At 35.8% G+C, this 17,335-nt stretch overlaps 1 long non-coding RNA gene across 3 annotated transcripts in view; it reads left to right on the forward strand.

Annotated features, from left to right (window-relative positions):
- Positions 1-17,335, forward strand: part of LOC125923119 (uncharacterized) — a 200,367-nt gene that overhangs the window by 115,047 nt on the left and 67,985 nt on the right. Inside the window, exons 4-5 of one of the 3 annotated variants that reach the window (XR_007457909.1) lie at positions 2,781-2,902; positions 14,426-14,809. This is a non-coding gene — a long non-coding RNA (uncharacterized LOC125923119). Of the gene's footprint in view, positions 1-2,780; positions 2,903-14,425; positions 14,810-17,335 lie in introns of those variants that run through there. The other 2 variants (XR_007457908.1, XR_007457910.1) reach the window with 2 other exon arrangements.

The raw sequence follows: 17,335 nt of genomic DNA on the forward strand, positions 1-17,335 counted from the left end.
AAATTCTCATTCTCTAAAAGTGATTCCATTGCCTAAAAAAATACTGAGTTTTCATGGGATGTAAGGAGACAAACTAGGATACAAGATCTATGAAAGTTTTAGTATGGAACTTTTCAAAATGTAAGTGAATTAATCCATTTAAAATATATACATTTTATCAGAAAATATAGTTTTTACACACGGTACAGATGTAGAAAACATTACTTTAGTGGCTTGGTGGTGATATCTCTAGAACTATCTGACATTCTTTGTATATATTTTATAATAATAAATAGAATTAATAATATCAATAGTAATATTTTCTCATAGAATGCCTTGAAACTCATTTTTAAACCTGTATCCTTAATTCAATGCATATCTTTGTATGCTGACAGTATGACAGGTATTTACCTGATCATGCATAAATAATGTTTATGATTAAAATCAAATAATCTTAAATTAGCTATTTTATTTAGATTAAAACATTGTATTAATGCTATATTGACATTATTTACATTTAAAAAGTCCAAATTCATAAAGCAAATAATTACATAAATATAATCTATTACAAAAATCATTAAAGTGTGCCTAGGTGGCTCAGTTGGTTAAGCAACCAACTCTTGCCCTCAGCTCAGGTCATGATCTCACAGTTCATGGGGGTCACGCTCCACATTGGGCTATGTGCTGACAGCAGGGAGCCTGGTTGGGATTCTCTCCCCCTCTCTCTATCTTTCCCCCACTTGTGCACCCTCTCTCTATCTCAAAATAAATAAATAAACTGAAAAAAAATCATCAGACCTAGAACCAAAAAATCAAAGTATATAGTGTGGAAAAAAATGGGATGAATTCAGCCACATAGAAAAGCATGTTATAATAAGAACTTGAGCTTTTATTACATTTTCAACATCATTTCATTTTGCAGTCTGAATATCAGAAAAGACAAAAAAAATCTAAAGAAAAGCAAATGTGAAGTAGAATCACTAAACTGAACACTGCCTCAGCAAATTAAACTTTGTCTGGTAGCACAGTAACTTTCTATTCATTTATCATTTCATACTAATTTTATAAATTAACCTAGGGTACTACAGAATATGGATTATTTCAATTATAGAAATGTGGCTTCCATTATCATTCCATTATTATTCCATTCTACTTATATTTATGTTAATAAGCCTCAAGAATAGCTTTGACTCATAATTCACTACTAGAAATCTGTCCACCAAGAACCCACTTACTAAGCAGAGTTATCTAAGATTCATATTTGTCATTGTATTTAAATATAATTTCCAATATTGAAATTCATATTGCTCTTAGATGAGAGGCTAGACACACACAAAATAATAATAATAATAATAATAATAATAATAATAAAATGAGTAACTGTAAGATGTGTAGACATAAACTTTTAATATCCCCAAATCCTCCAGGGAGACAATTGGGAGAAGTGTTTTAAGTATGGGGATGTTAGACTCAAAACACTTGGCTAATCATTACTTTGTCAATTATTAGCCTTGTAAGCTCTCCAATCTTCATGTACCTTGTGTATAATTTGAGAATAATAGTTGGAATTTACTTTACAGGACTATTATTCTAAGGAGTAAATACTAAAGTTTTTTATAAAATACTTAGCTGGGTTCTATTTTCACACTGTATGTTTAACAAAGACATTGCGGAAAAAATCTGAAACAATAAATTATATACTTCCAAAACCTGATTATTATTGTTTTTAATGGCAGTGCACATTTCCCAGCCTCAAAAGCCCAAAATCACAGTTGTTTTAATATCTTCCTATAGCCTCTACCACCAGATAAAATTAGCTTTTATTCTTATACAGATTATTCTTATTATCTCATATACCATCAGATAATACCAGTTGTGAACAACATTGGAGATCAGTTTCTTAGTCTAGTACTCAAGTAACCAACCTAATATTTTTTTTTAAAGTAATGTTTATTTAGTTTTGAGACAGAGAGAGGGAGAGAGTGCAAGTGAGCACGGAGGGAGGAGCAGAGAGAAAGAGACACAATCCAAAGCAGGCTCCAGGCTCTGATCTATCAGCACAGAGCCTGACACTGGGCTTGAACCCACCAACTGTAAGATCATGATCTGATGTGAAGTTGGACAAAACCGACTGAGGCACCCAGGAGCCCTGTAACCAACCTAACATTTAACTTCTTTTGATATTTCTGTAATTCGTATTGGCTTGCAATTCAAATTGGAGTATCCACTGTTGCTAAAACATTTAGAATGCTTGTCTAAGTTTCTGCTTATACACATAATGTTTCATTTCTCTGATATTCATTACCTTCCTTGTTTATCTGTATGAATTATTATTCCTCCCTGAAAAATCCTTGCTGATGTCCCCGCCAACACACACAATCTATTACAACCTGTTTAAAAAAAGAGACAACATCCCCAAATGGGGTCCCTTGTGCTAAACCCATGTCTTAATATTTAAGCCCAGAGACTTAATGTTTAACTTAATTACAATTTCAGCATCTCCCAGGAATGGAAAACTTAAACTAGTCAATCTGAAATTACCTGGTTAGCACCCGTGAGGTAATCTGCCTGATAGACCCTTGCGGTCCCCCGAAGTAAAGTGACCTTGCCACAAACAGTCCACTCTGCTAGTAACTCCTTTCTCCCACTCCGTTCTGCATAAAAAAGTCTTCCATTTTGTATAGCTCCTTGGAGCCCCTTTCTATTTGCTAGATGGTATGCTGCCCAATCTATGACTCATTGAACAAAGCCAATAATGTCTTTAAAATTTAGTCAGTTGAATTTTTTTTTTTTTTTAACAGACTTGGTGGCGGTGTCAGCATCCAAAGGAAACTTTTGACAGCTTCATGGGGGAGGAGCAAATCGTGGTTTCCACGACCCCTTTGAGTTTCTCCGTATTTCTTACCATTTCCAAGGGCCATGGGTAAGTTTCTTTCGGCTCTGAGCTCCACTGTCTTTGCATTGAGCTTCTGATATAATCGGCTTTCAAGTCCTGGCCTTTGCAGGTCAGCTTGAGCTCACAGATGGTTCTATCCATAACCTGAGTTCCTAGCCTTTGGTTCAGTCTGTAATTCCTCAGTTGTATGAAATCCCTCTCCATATTTCACTTTGAGAACTGCTGGTGACTGCTAGCCAGAGACTCTGATTTAGAAACCCACTGGTTCCAAAGCCAGACTGGGTATAACTTAAGCTAGAATGGATCTAGTGTGATGACCTAGGTGGATAAAGTTTTGTTTTAAGGCTGACAAAGCAGTTTATCCCTGTCTGTAGTCCCCATTTGTTGGAGCCTGCTTGTTCATTTTTTTTTTTCCTAGTCACCAGTTCTATACAGGGAATTGCTGGTGGTGCAGACAAGGCCTTCTACTGCCCAGTCCACATCCACATTAATATCTCTTGGTTACTACTGGTGTGTTAATGTTCACATGCTTGTTTGTCTATTTTATGTAGGTAAAAGCTGTTGCTAATGGAAATCTTGGAAGCCAAAAGCCATAAAATTGGTGGGCTTGGGTCAAGCATTGAAAAGCTGTTACAACACTTGCCACCTAACTTTAAGATTCTTATGTTAGGTTATTTTGGTCACAGAATGGGCTATCTAAAGAATGCCAATCTAAAGAAAATGTTTGTCCCATGAGGTACACTAATCCCCAATCCTGTGACACATCTGTCTTAGACATTAACTTGGCTCCACAAGACCCAAGGCTTAGTTTAAAAAAAAAAAAAACAAAAACAAAAACAAAAACAAAAAACCTTGGGTTCCAAAAGGTTGAATGTGCCACTTTCCTGTACACTTACTTATTTTATGTCTGAAAACTTTAGTCCTGTAAGGCATAGATATATATAAAAATGGCGAGATCTCACTACATAGAACTTGTTTTGAGTCTTGAGAACTTGGCTTGGTAATCATCAGGTTGGGAGGTCCAAAATATGGTTAAACATAAATGTGAGTGTATTTCATTTGCAGTTAGATATGGCTGGACAGAAATGTACATTGAACTCCATTTGTGGCCAGAATCTTGCCAACTGCTGCCCGCCCTCAAGAGAATTACAATGAAAATTTAAAGATACATTTTAAGTAGATAAGATCATTTAAGAAATGCACTTGAAAGCAAGGGCTCTCAAATCAGACAAAATGGAATGCCTATTTTAATTAAGATTTTTAAGGGTTAAAAATTCTAATCCATGTAATTTAAACTACTAGTAATAATAAGGAAACAACTCCATATGCAAGAAAATAGGATATATATTTTCAATAACAGAAGGTAGGAGGAATAAAGATATGTTTTTTTTGTTGTTGAGAGAAAAAAAGTAATTTGTTCTAAAGTGAGGCTGTTTTTCAGAATGGGAAAAGGGAAAAATATAGGACAAAATCTGAAGGAATATTTAAAAAGTTGTGGAAGTGTAATGGAATATGAATTTGAGAAGGAATTTTATGTGTGGTCAAGCTGGCTAAAGTTGGATGAATTAACTATAAGGATTTTTAAAATGAACCTTAATATCAAAAGTACATTGATACTGTCAGCCTGAAAGGTGAAAATAGCCTAAAGTTAGTTTACCAGCAGAATGAGTTTATTAGGGAATAGCAGAGGAATTACAGTTTGGAACATATAAACTATGGTAAAACAGGCAAATCTGGAGAACAAGTTCTCTAGCAAAAGATCAAGTTATTTTAAGAAAGAAAGAAGAAAGTTGGGAAGGGCTGTTATTGAGAGCATGAGGTATTAAACTCTATTCCATATTCATTAGTGAAACAAAAAAGAAAATGTCTAATAATGAAGAAATGTTAGAATGTATCAAACATTTAAAGGTATAAATAAATAAATAAATAAAAGAATCCTGATAGCAGCACGTTCCAGTATGACATATGGGTTTTGGAAAACATAGGTTTAAAATATTTAGAAAGGTTTCTTGACCAGACTTCTTAGAGCTATAAGGTTAATAATGTATGCTATGAATTTCCACGAGGGTATGTATTTGTGTCTGGGATTTAGTTACCTACTTGAAAGCCCGTTACTGTCTGATGGATGCTGGCAGAAAACATGAGACTCCTGGGTAAGAAAGAAAAGACTTTATTTATTATTTAGTATCATTTATTACTCATTTATTATGTCATGCAAACATCATGAATATAAGACGTGTATTGATTCCCCAAGTACCCACGTTCCCCAGGCATGATGTGGAGAGGCACAGATGGTTACTGCCCATGCAGCAGATCTGTGTCACAGATGAGAAGCATTAAGCTTAGGCAGTACACCTCTTTCACAGGAAGCAGGAAGTAAGCCCACTGTTTGTCCCAAAGGATGATATTACCTCATCCCTCGTGATTGCTTATTATAAACAAAGCCTTGAAATGTTCCAGGTAAAGAGTTGCCAGGGCTTGGGTTCTTGATACAGCCAGCACGAACATGTAGGGGTTGCTTTGCAACCACGTCAGTGTTGCCTCTCTCAACAATTTGTTCTACATGTTCTTGGACAAACCTAACTTTCACATAAATGTGCTACTCCATTGTCCACTCTGATTAATCTAAATGACAGAGGTTGGGATCAAATCTGTTCACTTTGTTTCATACTGCCTTTAATTATTTCCTACTATCTGTAACTATTAACAGAGCTCCAAGCAAAATAATGAGATCAACCTGTAGAAGTGACCTCCCCAAGTTGACAGAACCAGCCAACTATGAATATGTCTCAGAGAGAATCAGTTGGTCTTACATCAGACAGACAAAATGTAGTCTAAGACCAGTGCATTATCCATTATTATGCATACAGGAGAGAGAAAGTTGATATACTGGTATTTGTTGTTATTGCTGTTAATTCCAGGGGGCAATAGATATGCCAAAAAATAATTCTCATCCTCAGTCCTCAATCCTCAGGACATTACAAGACCCACTTCCCCCCACATATAAATGTTTAACCTGAAAGTCACAACTCTTAACAGTTAGCCATTTGTTTTTAAACTTGATTTGGATCACCATTACATTGGTTAATTTGGAGAGTGTTAACAAGTATTTAGAGCCTCAGTCCCATAACATAACATAATCCACTTGGGTATCAATAAAAGCATATGAATTTGTAGGAGTCAGAATGAAAAAAAAAGTTTTGCTGACTGCTGGCCTGTTTATAAACATACAGAGGTGGACTGCACGTTGAAGACCTGCCACTGACGTTGTAAGAATATCTGAATACTTCTGGACCAGACATGTCCACATGAATTTTTCTTTATAGTACATAGACAAGGATTATAAACCACTTAAAAGGTCAGATTGTCAGCTGCAGCTGCTGCTTTCCTTAAGGAGGCCCTGATTGTTTCCCTAGGCTGTGGTGCTGTATCTAGGAGACAAAGATACATTAATTGTACCCCATCCCCAAATCAGTGACTCTAAGGCATTCCCTCCCTATGTGTCATGGTTCTTGCTCTCTCTCAACAAATACAAAGTTAATGTGTACCATTACCATAACTAACATTTTTTTCAGGGCTCCATTATATGCATCACATTTGCCTAAGAGGTTCACTCTAGGTAGACACAACGAATAGTGTATACAACCAAGATGTCAGTGTCTTTATAATCTAAGGGTGTGTCAGTCCAACAAGATAATCTGTATGGCTGAGCCAGAATTGAGTCTGAAAGTCCTCACCTTACTTTGACTGAGTTGGCACTTAAAGGGTATAACAAGTAGGCTGGTCTGGAGTTGCAGTAGGAAAATAAAGATTCATTATGCCCAGGAATGGACTAGATTAAATTATAAATTTTTGATGTATGTCTACGTAATTCCCTATCCTTCTTATTCTGATAATTACCCAGGGAGTGGGCAAGAGAAAATGTACCCGTACTAGGGAAAACCATATTCACTGACCAAACTACCTTTCTGAATTTTCTGGACCAGAATTGAGGGATGTAGAGTGGGCTTTTTTAAAGTCCATTCTACCATTCAATAATGCTGGTATCCTAGGTTTATAAGAGGAATAAAATGACCATAAAACACCTGAATATGCCCCATTATCAGGTATTGTTTGTGGCAAATAAACACTATTGTCAGAGTTGGATAAAAGGAAAAATATACAGATATGGTTTTAAGGGTTATAATGCTGTGATCAGTTAGCTGATCACACAGTAAAAGAGATACCCTAAACCAGAGTCTTGGCAGCTCTGAGGTAACTCAGATAATCTTGAGAAAGGGTCAAAGGGCAATATAGTCTCCTTCATCCATGAGACAGGCTAAGTTTTGGCAGGAATGGCAAGTTGTGTAGTTGTGGCCTTGACATCAGAGACATATTATTGTTTACTTTGTTCCTAGTCTGTAGAGGTGGATGTGTTGCCATTTTTGGTGTGATGATGAATCTCAGTGCCAGTGGCAGAGATTTGGATGTTACAGGTTTCAGCAGCAACTTGATTCCAGTAGATTTCAACAGAGAATGAGCCCTTAACCATGACCATCTCCATAAGTAATCTTGTATTCAATTGGCAGCTGTGATTTGTTTCCACAGTTTGCAGCCAAAGCAAAATGAGAAGCCAAACCTTCCTATTGATTTTCCAGTGTTGCCACTCAGTTTGGATGACAGCTACCTTCTAATAAACACCGTTAGACTTTCACTTAGCCAAACCATGAATGAACCAAGCCACAAATTTATGGAGATCTTTGTAAATCAAGGGCTTCATGGAGCAATTGGCTTTGCTTAAGTGGTGGAGTGGAAAGTAAGGGTTTCCTTTCTGGTCTAGTTGCCACTTTTTCATGTGACAACAGGCCAGCTGTGCTCTCAAGCATGCACCATTTTCATATGAAAAGTGAGCCCTCTTAGGTCCTTCCCTTGTTAGTCATTGAATCTGAGTTGAAGATCTCCAAAATGTGGATGTCAAGCTAGAGAATTATAAAGCTACCATGGGTCAAACATTCAGTCTCCATAAGAGCTTAGCAGTGGGGTTAATAGTTGTCTTTGATTTGGAAAGGCTTAGAGACTGCATGAGACAGATGATGCTGGAGCACGGGGGAATGGTATCTCTGAGTCCTCTACCGGCCATCAAATATTTAACTTATACTGTGATTTCCCCTTCTCCTGATTTTCTACTTTGCCCCTGCAGACCCCATATGAGGAGATAGGGACTTTCCCCTATGTAGTTGTCCCTGAATGGGTGAATTCCTTCTGATACTGTTGGGCATTCACAGTCCATGAACATTAAACATCACTATTCATTATACATTTAGAAGTAGGAGGCAGAAAGAGAATACCTTGAATTGGCCCAGAGGGCCTCATGTCCAAGGTCAGGGTAGTTTTCCTCCCCTTGCAAGAACCTTTTAGCTGAATTCAGTTTTGTTTTGTTTTGTTTTGTTTTGTTTTGTTTTTCTCCGTAGGATCAGGTATAAAGATACATGGGCCTAGAATGCATGGAATGCAGGGAGAAGGGGAAAACTAGATGTGGGGATAGGAAGTATCAGGAGGGAGGATTTTTTTCCTTCCTGACCTTTAACTCCAAAGTCAGGGAAGCCAAGAGAGTGCCAGTTCTTCCTCTGTGTACCATATCCATCAAACACCTGGACATAATGGCCCTATTCCTTCTGCCCTGTGCATGCCTCTGTGGCTCTGCCTCATTGCAGATTACCCAGTGGTGGAGACCAGTTTGTTAGCAAATCTTTGGTTCATTTTTGCATTTGAGTGTCCACATGTTGGCTGCCCTACCAAACAAACTTCTAATGTTTTTGGGTCACGTCAAGCTCTATATTGAATAAGAAGGTCCTTATTGCTGATGCCATTCATTTTAAGTCTGGTAACTCCACAGCCACAGCAACATTATCTTCCAACTGTGGCTTGTGGGACTTGCTGCCACATTGACATCATAGCATCCCTCCTTTCTACTATCCAGAGGAGAAGAAGCAACAACCAAATTATTATTCATGGGTTTGTTTCAATTTTACCTCTCATTGTTCAGCCTCATTAACAGATAGGATATTAAGAGATCCTTACATTTGTCCAGCTCATCACTTGGGCAAATGCATTTGCTACCCAATCCCAGGTATTGTGCCCATATCCCCAAATCCAAATTGTAGGGCCCTTGATCATCTCCTTGTTTAAAGCCATTTTAAACATCCCGTGTCATCTATTTCTCATATTCATTACCGAAATTGTTAGATTTAAGATTCAATTAAAAGTTAAGTGTATTTATTTTGAGAGAGAGAGAGAGAAAGAGAGAGAGAGAGAGAGGGAGAGCATTAGCAAGGGAGGGGCAGGGAGAGAGAATCCCAAGCAGGTCCTGCACCATCAGCACCGAGCCCCACGTGGGACTCAAACCCATGAACCATTAGATCATGTTCTATACCGAAATCAAGAGTCGGACGCTAAGCTGACTGAGCCACCCAGTACCTCTATGATTCAATTTTATCTTACTTTCAACACAATATGTTAGCCTATTACTATTTCATGATGCAGGCAGAAGACATGAAACATGAGATCAGAGTCAAAGGACAGCACAAGAATCAGCATGAGTATCAGCAAGCACATCAACTCCCCTTCTCATCAAGTCCCATGGAGGCAATGTAGGGAATGGGGTGCTAGATGGACATTGCACATGCAGTGAGTTTGCAACAAAGCTGAGGAGTATTGACTTGGGAAATCCACTCTTTCAGAGGGAGCAGTAAATAATTCTCTTCTTGGTTCCAGAGGGTGACATTATCTCATCCCACAAAGTTGCTCACTGCGAGCACATTCCTGAAAAAGAGCCCAGGCACAAAAATGTTCAAACCTTGCGGTTTTGGCATACAGATAGGCAGGGATGCTCTAGGTTCATGGCAGATTGTCTTTCCCAACACATAATATTCTGACATTTGCCGAAGAATCACAAATTTCATTTGGCATTACTCTGGAAGTGTAAGCCAAGTAATAAAGGAAACAAAAAAATCTCGAAATATCAAATTAAACTGGAGATCAAAAAATGGGATTAATTCTGTATAGTATTTGTAAGCCTGCAAAATATTAGAGCTAAAATAAAGTTCTGTGTTATATATCTGTGTATTTGTGTATATACACATATATTCAAATGTATGTATACATACATTCAAATGTATGTGTGTATTTATACATAAAGTTAAAATATGTTTTACAAATATAAATGTGTATAGATATAACATATATGTAAATATAAATCAGGAGCGTTTTTATATAAGAAAACATGTCAGAAAACTGTTTTGGTAATACAGCAAAATTATTAAGTTATTTTTAAAAATGTTAAAAGAAATTTAAGGATAGATCCACATGAAGAATGTAACTTCAGTTTAGTGAAGAACATAAAGGCAGGTCAAAATACATGGAAAGAAATATAATCTCATAAATATTTTACTTCCTCCAAACTTAGTCTTTTAATTTAATGCAATTTTAATCAAAATTCCAACAGGATTCTATACTAGAATTTGACCTACGTACTCTAAGGTTCACCTGGAGTTATGAATTTCTGAGAACTGACACTCGTGAACCCAGTGGAATTGACCTAGTTACCTGAATATCAGCAAGCACACACAAGCGTATGAATTTCAGAAAATGAAAATAAGTTATTTGAAATTCATGTTTCCCTAAGAACAGTGACCATTATCTGATTCCATTGGTAAGAATGGAAATTTCTGCAGGCAAATGAGAAACTTCAATCTCAGATTTGATATTACCTCTCAAAAAATCCATTATTTGCACTTTTCATGGACAACATTCTTCTGTGAGGCAATATCGCTTCTTGAAAGCAACCCTCTTACTAGGATTTTGGTTGCATGAAAAACACTGTATATTATAATATAATCCAGTAAACTTACCGGTTAAGCAGACAGCAACATATTCATCCTGGCCCCATTTTATTAATTTCACTTATTCACATCCTATAAGAATTTAAGTTCCAAATGCCATAATCCTGCTTCTCTATTCACAAAAGGCATACAACTAAATAAGCCACATTTTGGGGAACAATTAAAAAAATTGTGTTTGTGTGTGTTTTGTAAGGTTACTTGCTATATGATGTTAAAATTAATTATATAATGGTAATATGGATTAGGAAATAGATGTATTGATTGATAGAATGATTAATGGAAGCTTCAACAAGTATGTAATTAAGTGCATGTGCACATTTATATGCAGGATATATCTAAACATAACATATTTTTATTTTGTAAAAAACTGAATACATGTTTAAAGAAAATGAAATTATATCACTAATTCAACCACTCGTAAATGGAGTCTATATTTATTGAATATAAAACAGCTTTTAAAATGAAACATTAATAAATATTAACATATTAAATATATATTCACATATTCTCTTTAAGCATCACATCCAATTTACAAATTACAGTAGAAAAACTGAAAGATGCATCTATGTAACATCATAAACTATATTCTATAAAATATTGCAAATAGAAGAGTCAAATGATTATAAAAGGAAAGTAAATGGAATGAGTGACTTTTATTATTTTAACAAATATTTAGGAAAACACCAAATACCTTCCTAGAACATGATGAAAGAATAATGAAAAGATAACTTAAACAGGAAGGTAATTAGTCTACAAATCTATGTGAACATTTTTAGACTTATACAAAATTAAAGGTAAAAATAATAATTGAAATAAAAATGAGAAGCTACTTTTTACTTTTTACGTATCAAATTGTGGGATCCAAGGAATTTAACAAAAATCCTCTACCCCTGGACAAGCAGAGCAAGACTAACTCCATTTTGTGCTACACCCACCATCTCATGTATAACCTCCACATGACCTGCTTATTGCTTAAGACACTCCCCCACCCTAGTCAAGCCGCTGAGCACACCCTTACTGGAAACCGGCTCATATAGGAATGCGGAACCCCTAACCGCCAAAGAATGTAAACCCCACCTTTTGCCCGCCAAACTTGCGCGCCAATTCTGACCAGAGTGATAGGTTAGTTCAGTTACTATAGGGTAAATTGTAATTCAATTGGCCACCTGCGTGTGGACTGGCATGACTATGCAACTTTCTGTGTGTGTTACAATCTCATTGGCCACTGGCCCCTATAAAACTGCTACGCCTCTTAACCTAGGGGTCCAAGTTCCCTGCTCTGCTGTGTCGCTGTGTCGGGTATACTTGGGCCCAAACTTGAGCTTGCAAATAAACCCTCGTGCCTTTGCATCAGTATCGGCTCCTTGGTGGTCTCTCAGATTCGAAATCGGGGGCATTAAAAAATTGGCTCTTTTTTTGCAGGGCCAGGGCAGGAGTAATGATACCAGTTAGTGTTGATAAGAGTGATATAACAGGATTATATTTCAAATTTGCATTATATGCACTGTGAAAATATGTCTGGAAGTCATTGTGAAAATACACTGGCAAAACCTTGCAGTATATATACTTATTTCCTTTACAACTCATAATCACTTTCTCCTTTTATTTCTTCCCTCTTTCCCCATCCCCCTCCCACTCTTCCTTTTTTGCTGGTAAGAGGGGAGATCACTTTTGATATATTTTTCAAAAGACTCTTTTCTCTTTTAGATTTCCTTATGAAATTCTTGTCATTACTAAATATAAAGGGTGTCTGTTTCTGAAACTTAACTTGAAACGTAATGCTTTGTCTCTTCACTTGATTTTAAGTTGCATCAAGTCCTAGATACCCCTTTCTAATTTACCTTTTCTCATTTTATAATTTATAATTAAGTTAATCTATCTGTTTGTATTTATTTTATAGGTGGTAGAACTGTTTCACAATGTAATTGATGGATATAAAAGTGGTTAGAACAATGCCTGGTACAATAAATGTTGGTTATGTTAAATATTATGAGACGTGTAGGTAACTTCATATATAAATATAAAGACTAGAGATAAAATGAAAAATTATAAACTTCTATATCTTCATAGATTGTGTCAGGAACTATATTATTAGAACTAATTTATTATTACTAATAAGATGTATCTATGATGTATATATAAGAAGTATGTATGTATATTGTTCTAATGAAGTGGGTTTACCATGAAACTAATGAAGCTCAAGCTTCAGGGGTCCTAATTTACACAGACTTCTTTCAAGTCTGCACTTAAATTTAAATTAAAATTAAAATTAAAATTTTAAGTTTATATTGTTTCCCTTAAGGATTTCATAATCCATGCACCATAATTATATTAGCTTCAGTCCCTTAAAAACTTTGCTTTTACTCTCTGCCTCAGAGTATACATGTTCATTTCATGAATGTCAAAAAAAAAAAAAAAAGGAAAGATGAATCCAGCAATACTTATTATATTTAAAAAGTGGATGTAGTAAAAACAGTCTGGTTACTTGGGGAAATATGGAATGCCAGATAATGACAATCTTGGTTGCTGCTAACAACTAAAACAAAATCCAAGTCAAGCTACAGTTTTCGTTATGAAGATACAAGCAACATAAGAACAAATCAGCCAGTATTTTTTTAGACTGACCTGCATTATCTATTTAATCATCATTTTTACAGTATTAATCAAAGTGACAAAAGAATCTAGCTACAGCATAGATGGATGCCATAGCATCAGTGTTACATGCTCAGACTTCAACATATATAGCTCAAAAGATGTGTCATGTTTTATCCCCTTGAATAATAATCAGTTTCACCTGCTGAGGGCTATCTTTTATGAGTCTCACAATTCATCATTTGCTCCCTTGTACGTACCAAACATGTTTTTATCATCATAAATCTGAAGGAGCTTAGTCACTCAGTAAATCACTTAAGGGTCAAGAAACTTTCTCATGTCTAATTCTGTTGCCACTGCCTTGGCTTAAAACCATATCCCCTAAGATGTAAATAATACCAGGCACACTTTCTGTTGAATGTAAATTTTTGGAAAGAGAAACTGATTTAATTAATGGATAATTGTTCTGTTTGTTCCAATGAGTGTGTTATCTTTCACAAGTCATTTAATGTTTTTTAAGTCTATTTCATTATGGATATAATAATGATATTGGGGTTTTGTGAAGATTAAATTAGATAACATTAATTTGAGTAGCTCTGTATAGAAACTGTCCATAAATGTTAGCTCTTATTAATTGGTTATGTTTCCACTAGAAAATATGATTAACATTATCTAAAATATTTAAGAAAGGGTATGCAATGGTAAAAAGGAGAACATGGATATAATTATCAGTGGGATTCAAATACAGATCCTGACTAGGGACCTCTGTTAAGACATGTGAATAAAAAGTTTTAAACATGAATTTAGGACATTAGAGGAGATATTAAGTGGACTTAGTAGTGAACTTAATTAATAAGATTTTTTTTAGTTAGGAAAAACAAATAGTAACAAGTAAAACAGAGACTATATGGTCCCCAAATTATTATTTATTTCTTTTCAGATAAAGGTGTATAAGTGTTATACAAAAATGAGATATTAGTTCAGCTTGTCCATGAATAACAAAAAGCTTGAAAAAAATAATTGAATAAAAGATGCCAAACAAGATTAACACTTATTTTCCTTTCCTATATAATTTCAGATATGCATTGCAAAGTTGATATGGCTCACAACAATCCTTCAGTGGCAGTATTTCATTATGTACATTCTAAACCTCATCATTCAATCTAGCAACACCCATAAGCCAAGTAGTGGGCAGAGGAGATCAAGAGGGGCCAACAACGCGGTTAGCTATTTTATAATGAATGTGTCTGTAAGCTTCCCCCAAACCCTGTTACATAGGGACATGATCATTTGCTGCAGAAGGAACTGTAAAATGTATCCTTTAATAGTGAGGGAGTCATATGACTCTCCAAAATTTTTATTACTATTGAAGAGGAAGTGGATTAAAGACATGAACTTGCAACCTTTATTAAATACCTACTGTGTTGTATCCTATTGTATCCTGTGATCTCTTTCTTATGAAGGAAACTCCTAGTTTTACCTGAGACCCATTAACAGATGGTTCTAGCTCAAGCAATTAGATTGAGAATGTCTTTTAAGAATAACATAACTAAACAGGTATAGAACATTCTCTAGAGGATTACTTACTCAAAGAGCTGGAATCCATACAATAAGAAAATCTTTTTTATTTAGTTTTGAACAATCAAATTAATAAACACAGGGAGAGGTTTTTTTCATAACAAAACATCTTACTAAACACCATGGAAGAATAAAAGGTAAATGCCTGGAAATGTCAATATTAACTGCAATTAATTCTTAATTAATTGCAGGGGGGCACCTGGCTGGCTCTGTTGGTAGAGCATAGGACTTTGATCTTGGGGTCATGAGTTCAAGCCCCATTTGGGCATAGAGCTTACTTAAAAAATAAGAAAAAATTAAAAATAATAAAAAGGGTGTGTGGGAAATAATAAGTAAAAAGTTTATATTAGTCAAGGAGGCAGATTCCCATAAGTAGATATATAATGTCTTTTTTATTTTAATGGATTTTATACTGATTTTAGTAAACTATAGATTTGAATTTTAACTTTTTAAAAATAAAACATGTTAATTGGCTACTAGTCTTTGCCTTCACTTGACTTTAATTAAAGAGTATGAAGACTAAAACATCTGGAACTTGAATCTTAAGTTCTGTCTTTTTCTTTCTTCCTCCTTCCCTCCTGCCCTCTCCTCCTTTGCTCCCTCAGTTCCTTCCTACCTTCTTTCTTTTCGTCCTTCCCTTCTTCTCCCCTTCTCTTATTCCTTCCATACTTTCTTCCTCCCATTGCATTTATTTATTATAATTAATTTAACTATTCATGAAGAGAACCATATTTTTAAAATTTACACACTTTTAAACTTCAATGTCATTTATCCTTGTTGAAGACACCTAATGAGCTATGATTCTGTTAAAATATATGTCAGCTTTATGTTATTTATCCATTTTCAAAATTGTTTTAATTTATTTTTTAATGTTTATTTACTTTTGAGAGACAGAGACGGAGCATGAGTGGGAGAGGGGCAGAGAGAGAGGTGGAGACACAGAATCTTCAGCAGACTCCAGGCTCCTCCTAGCAGTTAGCACGGAGCCTGATGTGGGGCTTGAACGCATGAACCTTGAGGTCATGACCTGAGCCGAAGTTGGAGGCCTAACGGAGCCACCCGGACACCCCTAACCATTTTTTTCATAAATAAATAAATGTACATTACAAGTAACTATATCACTTGAGGAAAGACTATAACTTTCAAGGATATGACATGATTGGGGAAAACATATTGTGGCTTTGGCCACAGATAGTTTACAGTGGGTGTTTGAAGGACAGAATTCTAAGGAAATATTCTTCTGTAAAAGAAGCAAGCTTCCACTGCCTTTTTAGTAACCAATTAACATGTGTGACTCTGGAATCCTCTCAAAGCATATGTGACAAAGCTCTGTAGGGTTATGTGGGACATTCTTTCACTTGGAAATATCATTCACCTTTGATATTCCAGAATTTTCTGTATGTTTGATTCTAAGGTCTTAACTAAATCCCCATGAGAATTTGTCAGAAGTCTCAAAATACCATGCCTGTTATAATCCGTTATTACTGCCTTATTATGGATAACTCTCTGAATCAGTGGGATAGCTCAGCAGTATCTGTTTTGATACCTTCTACATTTATATAATTAGCTGAGCTATTTAAACAAACTTTATAAAGTTCTGCATTTGGGTCTTAGTGTATTGATTAGCCTTATCCTCAGCAGCAATTGACATTTTAATACCAAGAAAGCAATGTGTTTTTCTTTTCTGATAAATATCAACTCTGATTATTAAAATAAATAGTTTAGCAAAATTTACTTAAGGCAAAAATTCAAATTATTTACCAATACTTTGATGTGGCCTCTTTCTGTTTCCTCCCTATGTTTTTTTAATTTGCAGTATGAAAGAGTACGTACACATCTTCTCAACAGTTACCTGTGAATGGAAGCTCAGACTTATAGTGAAGAGTGTGGACTATCGTAACACAAACTTTTAATTTGAGATAAGGTCTTGGCTCTTTACTAGCCAAGTGACCTTGAGCTGTATTTCTTTACCTATACGATGAAAATAGTAATGTCCACCTGATATGACTTTTGATAAAAAATAAGTTATGCTTACAGTGTTCAGCACAGTGTCTACTATCCAGTGACTGCAACAAAGTTTGCTGTTGTAGTTACTACTTCTAGTGGCAGTAATAGTATTAAGAGTGGTGGATGGGGCGCCTGGGTGGCGCAGTCGGTTAAGCGTCCGACTTCAGCCAGGTCACGATCTCACGGTCCGTGAGTTCGAGCCCCGCGTCGGGCTCTGGGCTGATGGCTCGGAGCCTGGAGCCTGTTTCCGATTCTGTGTCTCCCTCTCTCTCTGCCCCTCCCCCGTTCATGCTCTGTCTCTCTCTGTCCCAAAAATAAATAAAAAAACGTTGAAAAAAAAATTAAAAAAAAAAAAGAGTGGTGGAGTATTTATAGTAGTTGCAGTAGTAGCAGTAGTAGTGGT

This window comes from Panthera uncia, chromosome B1 (genome assembly GCF_023721935.1).
Source record: "Panthera uncia isolate 11264 chromosome B1, Puncia_PCG_1.0, whole genome shotgun sequence".
NCBI lineage: Eukaryota > Metazoa > Chordata > Mammalia > Carnivora > Felidae > Panthera > Panthera uncia.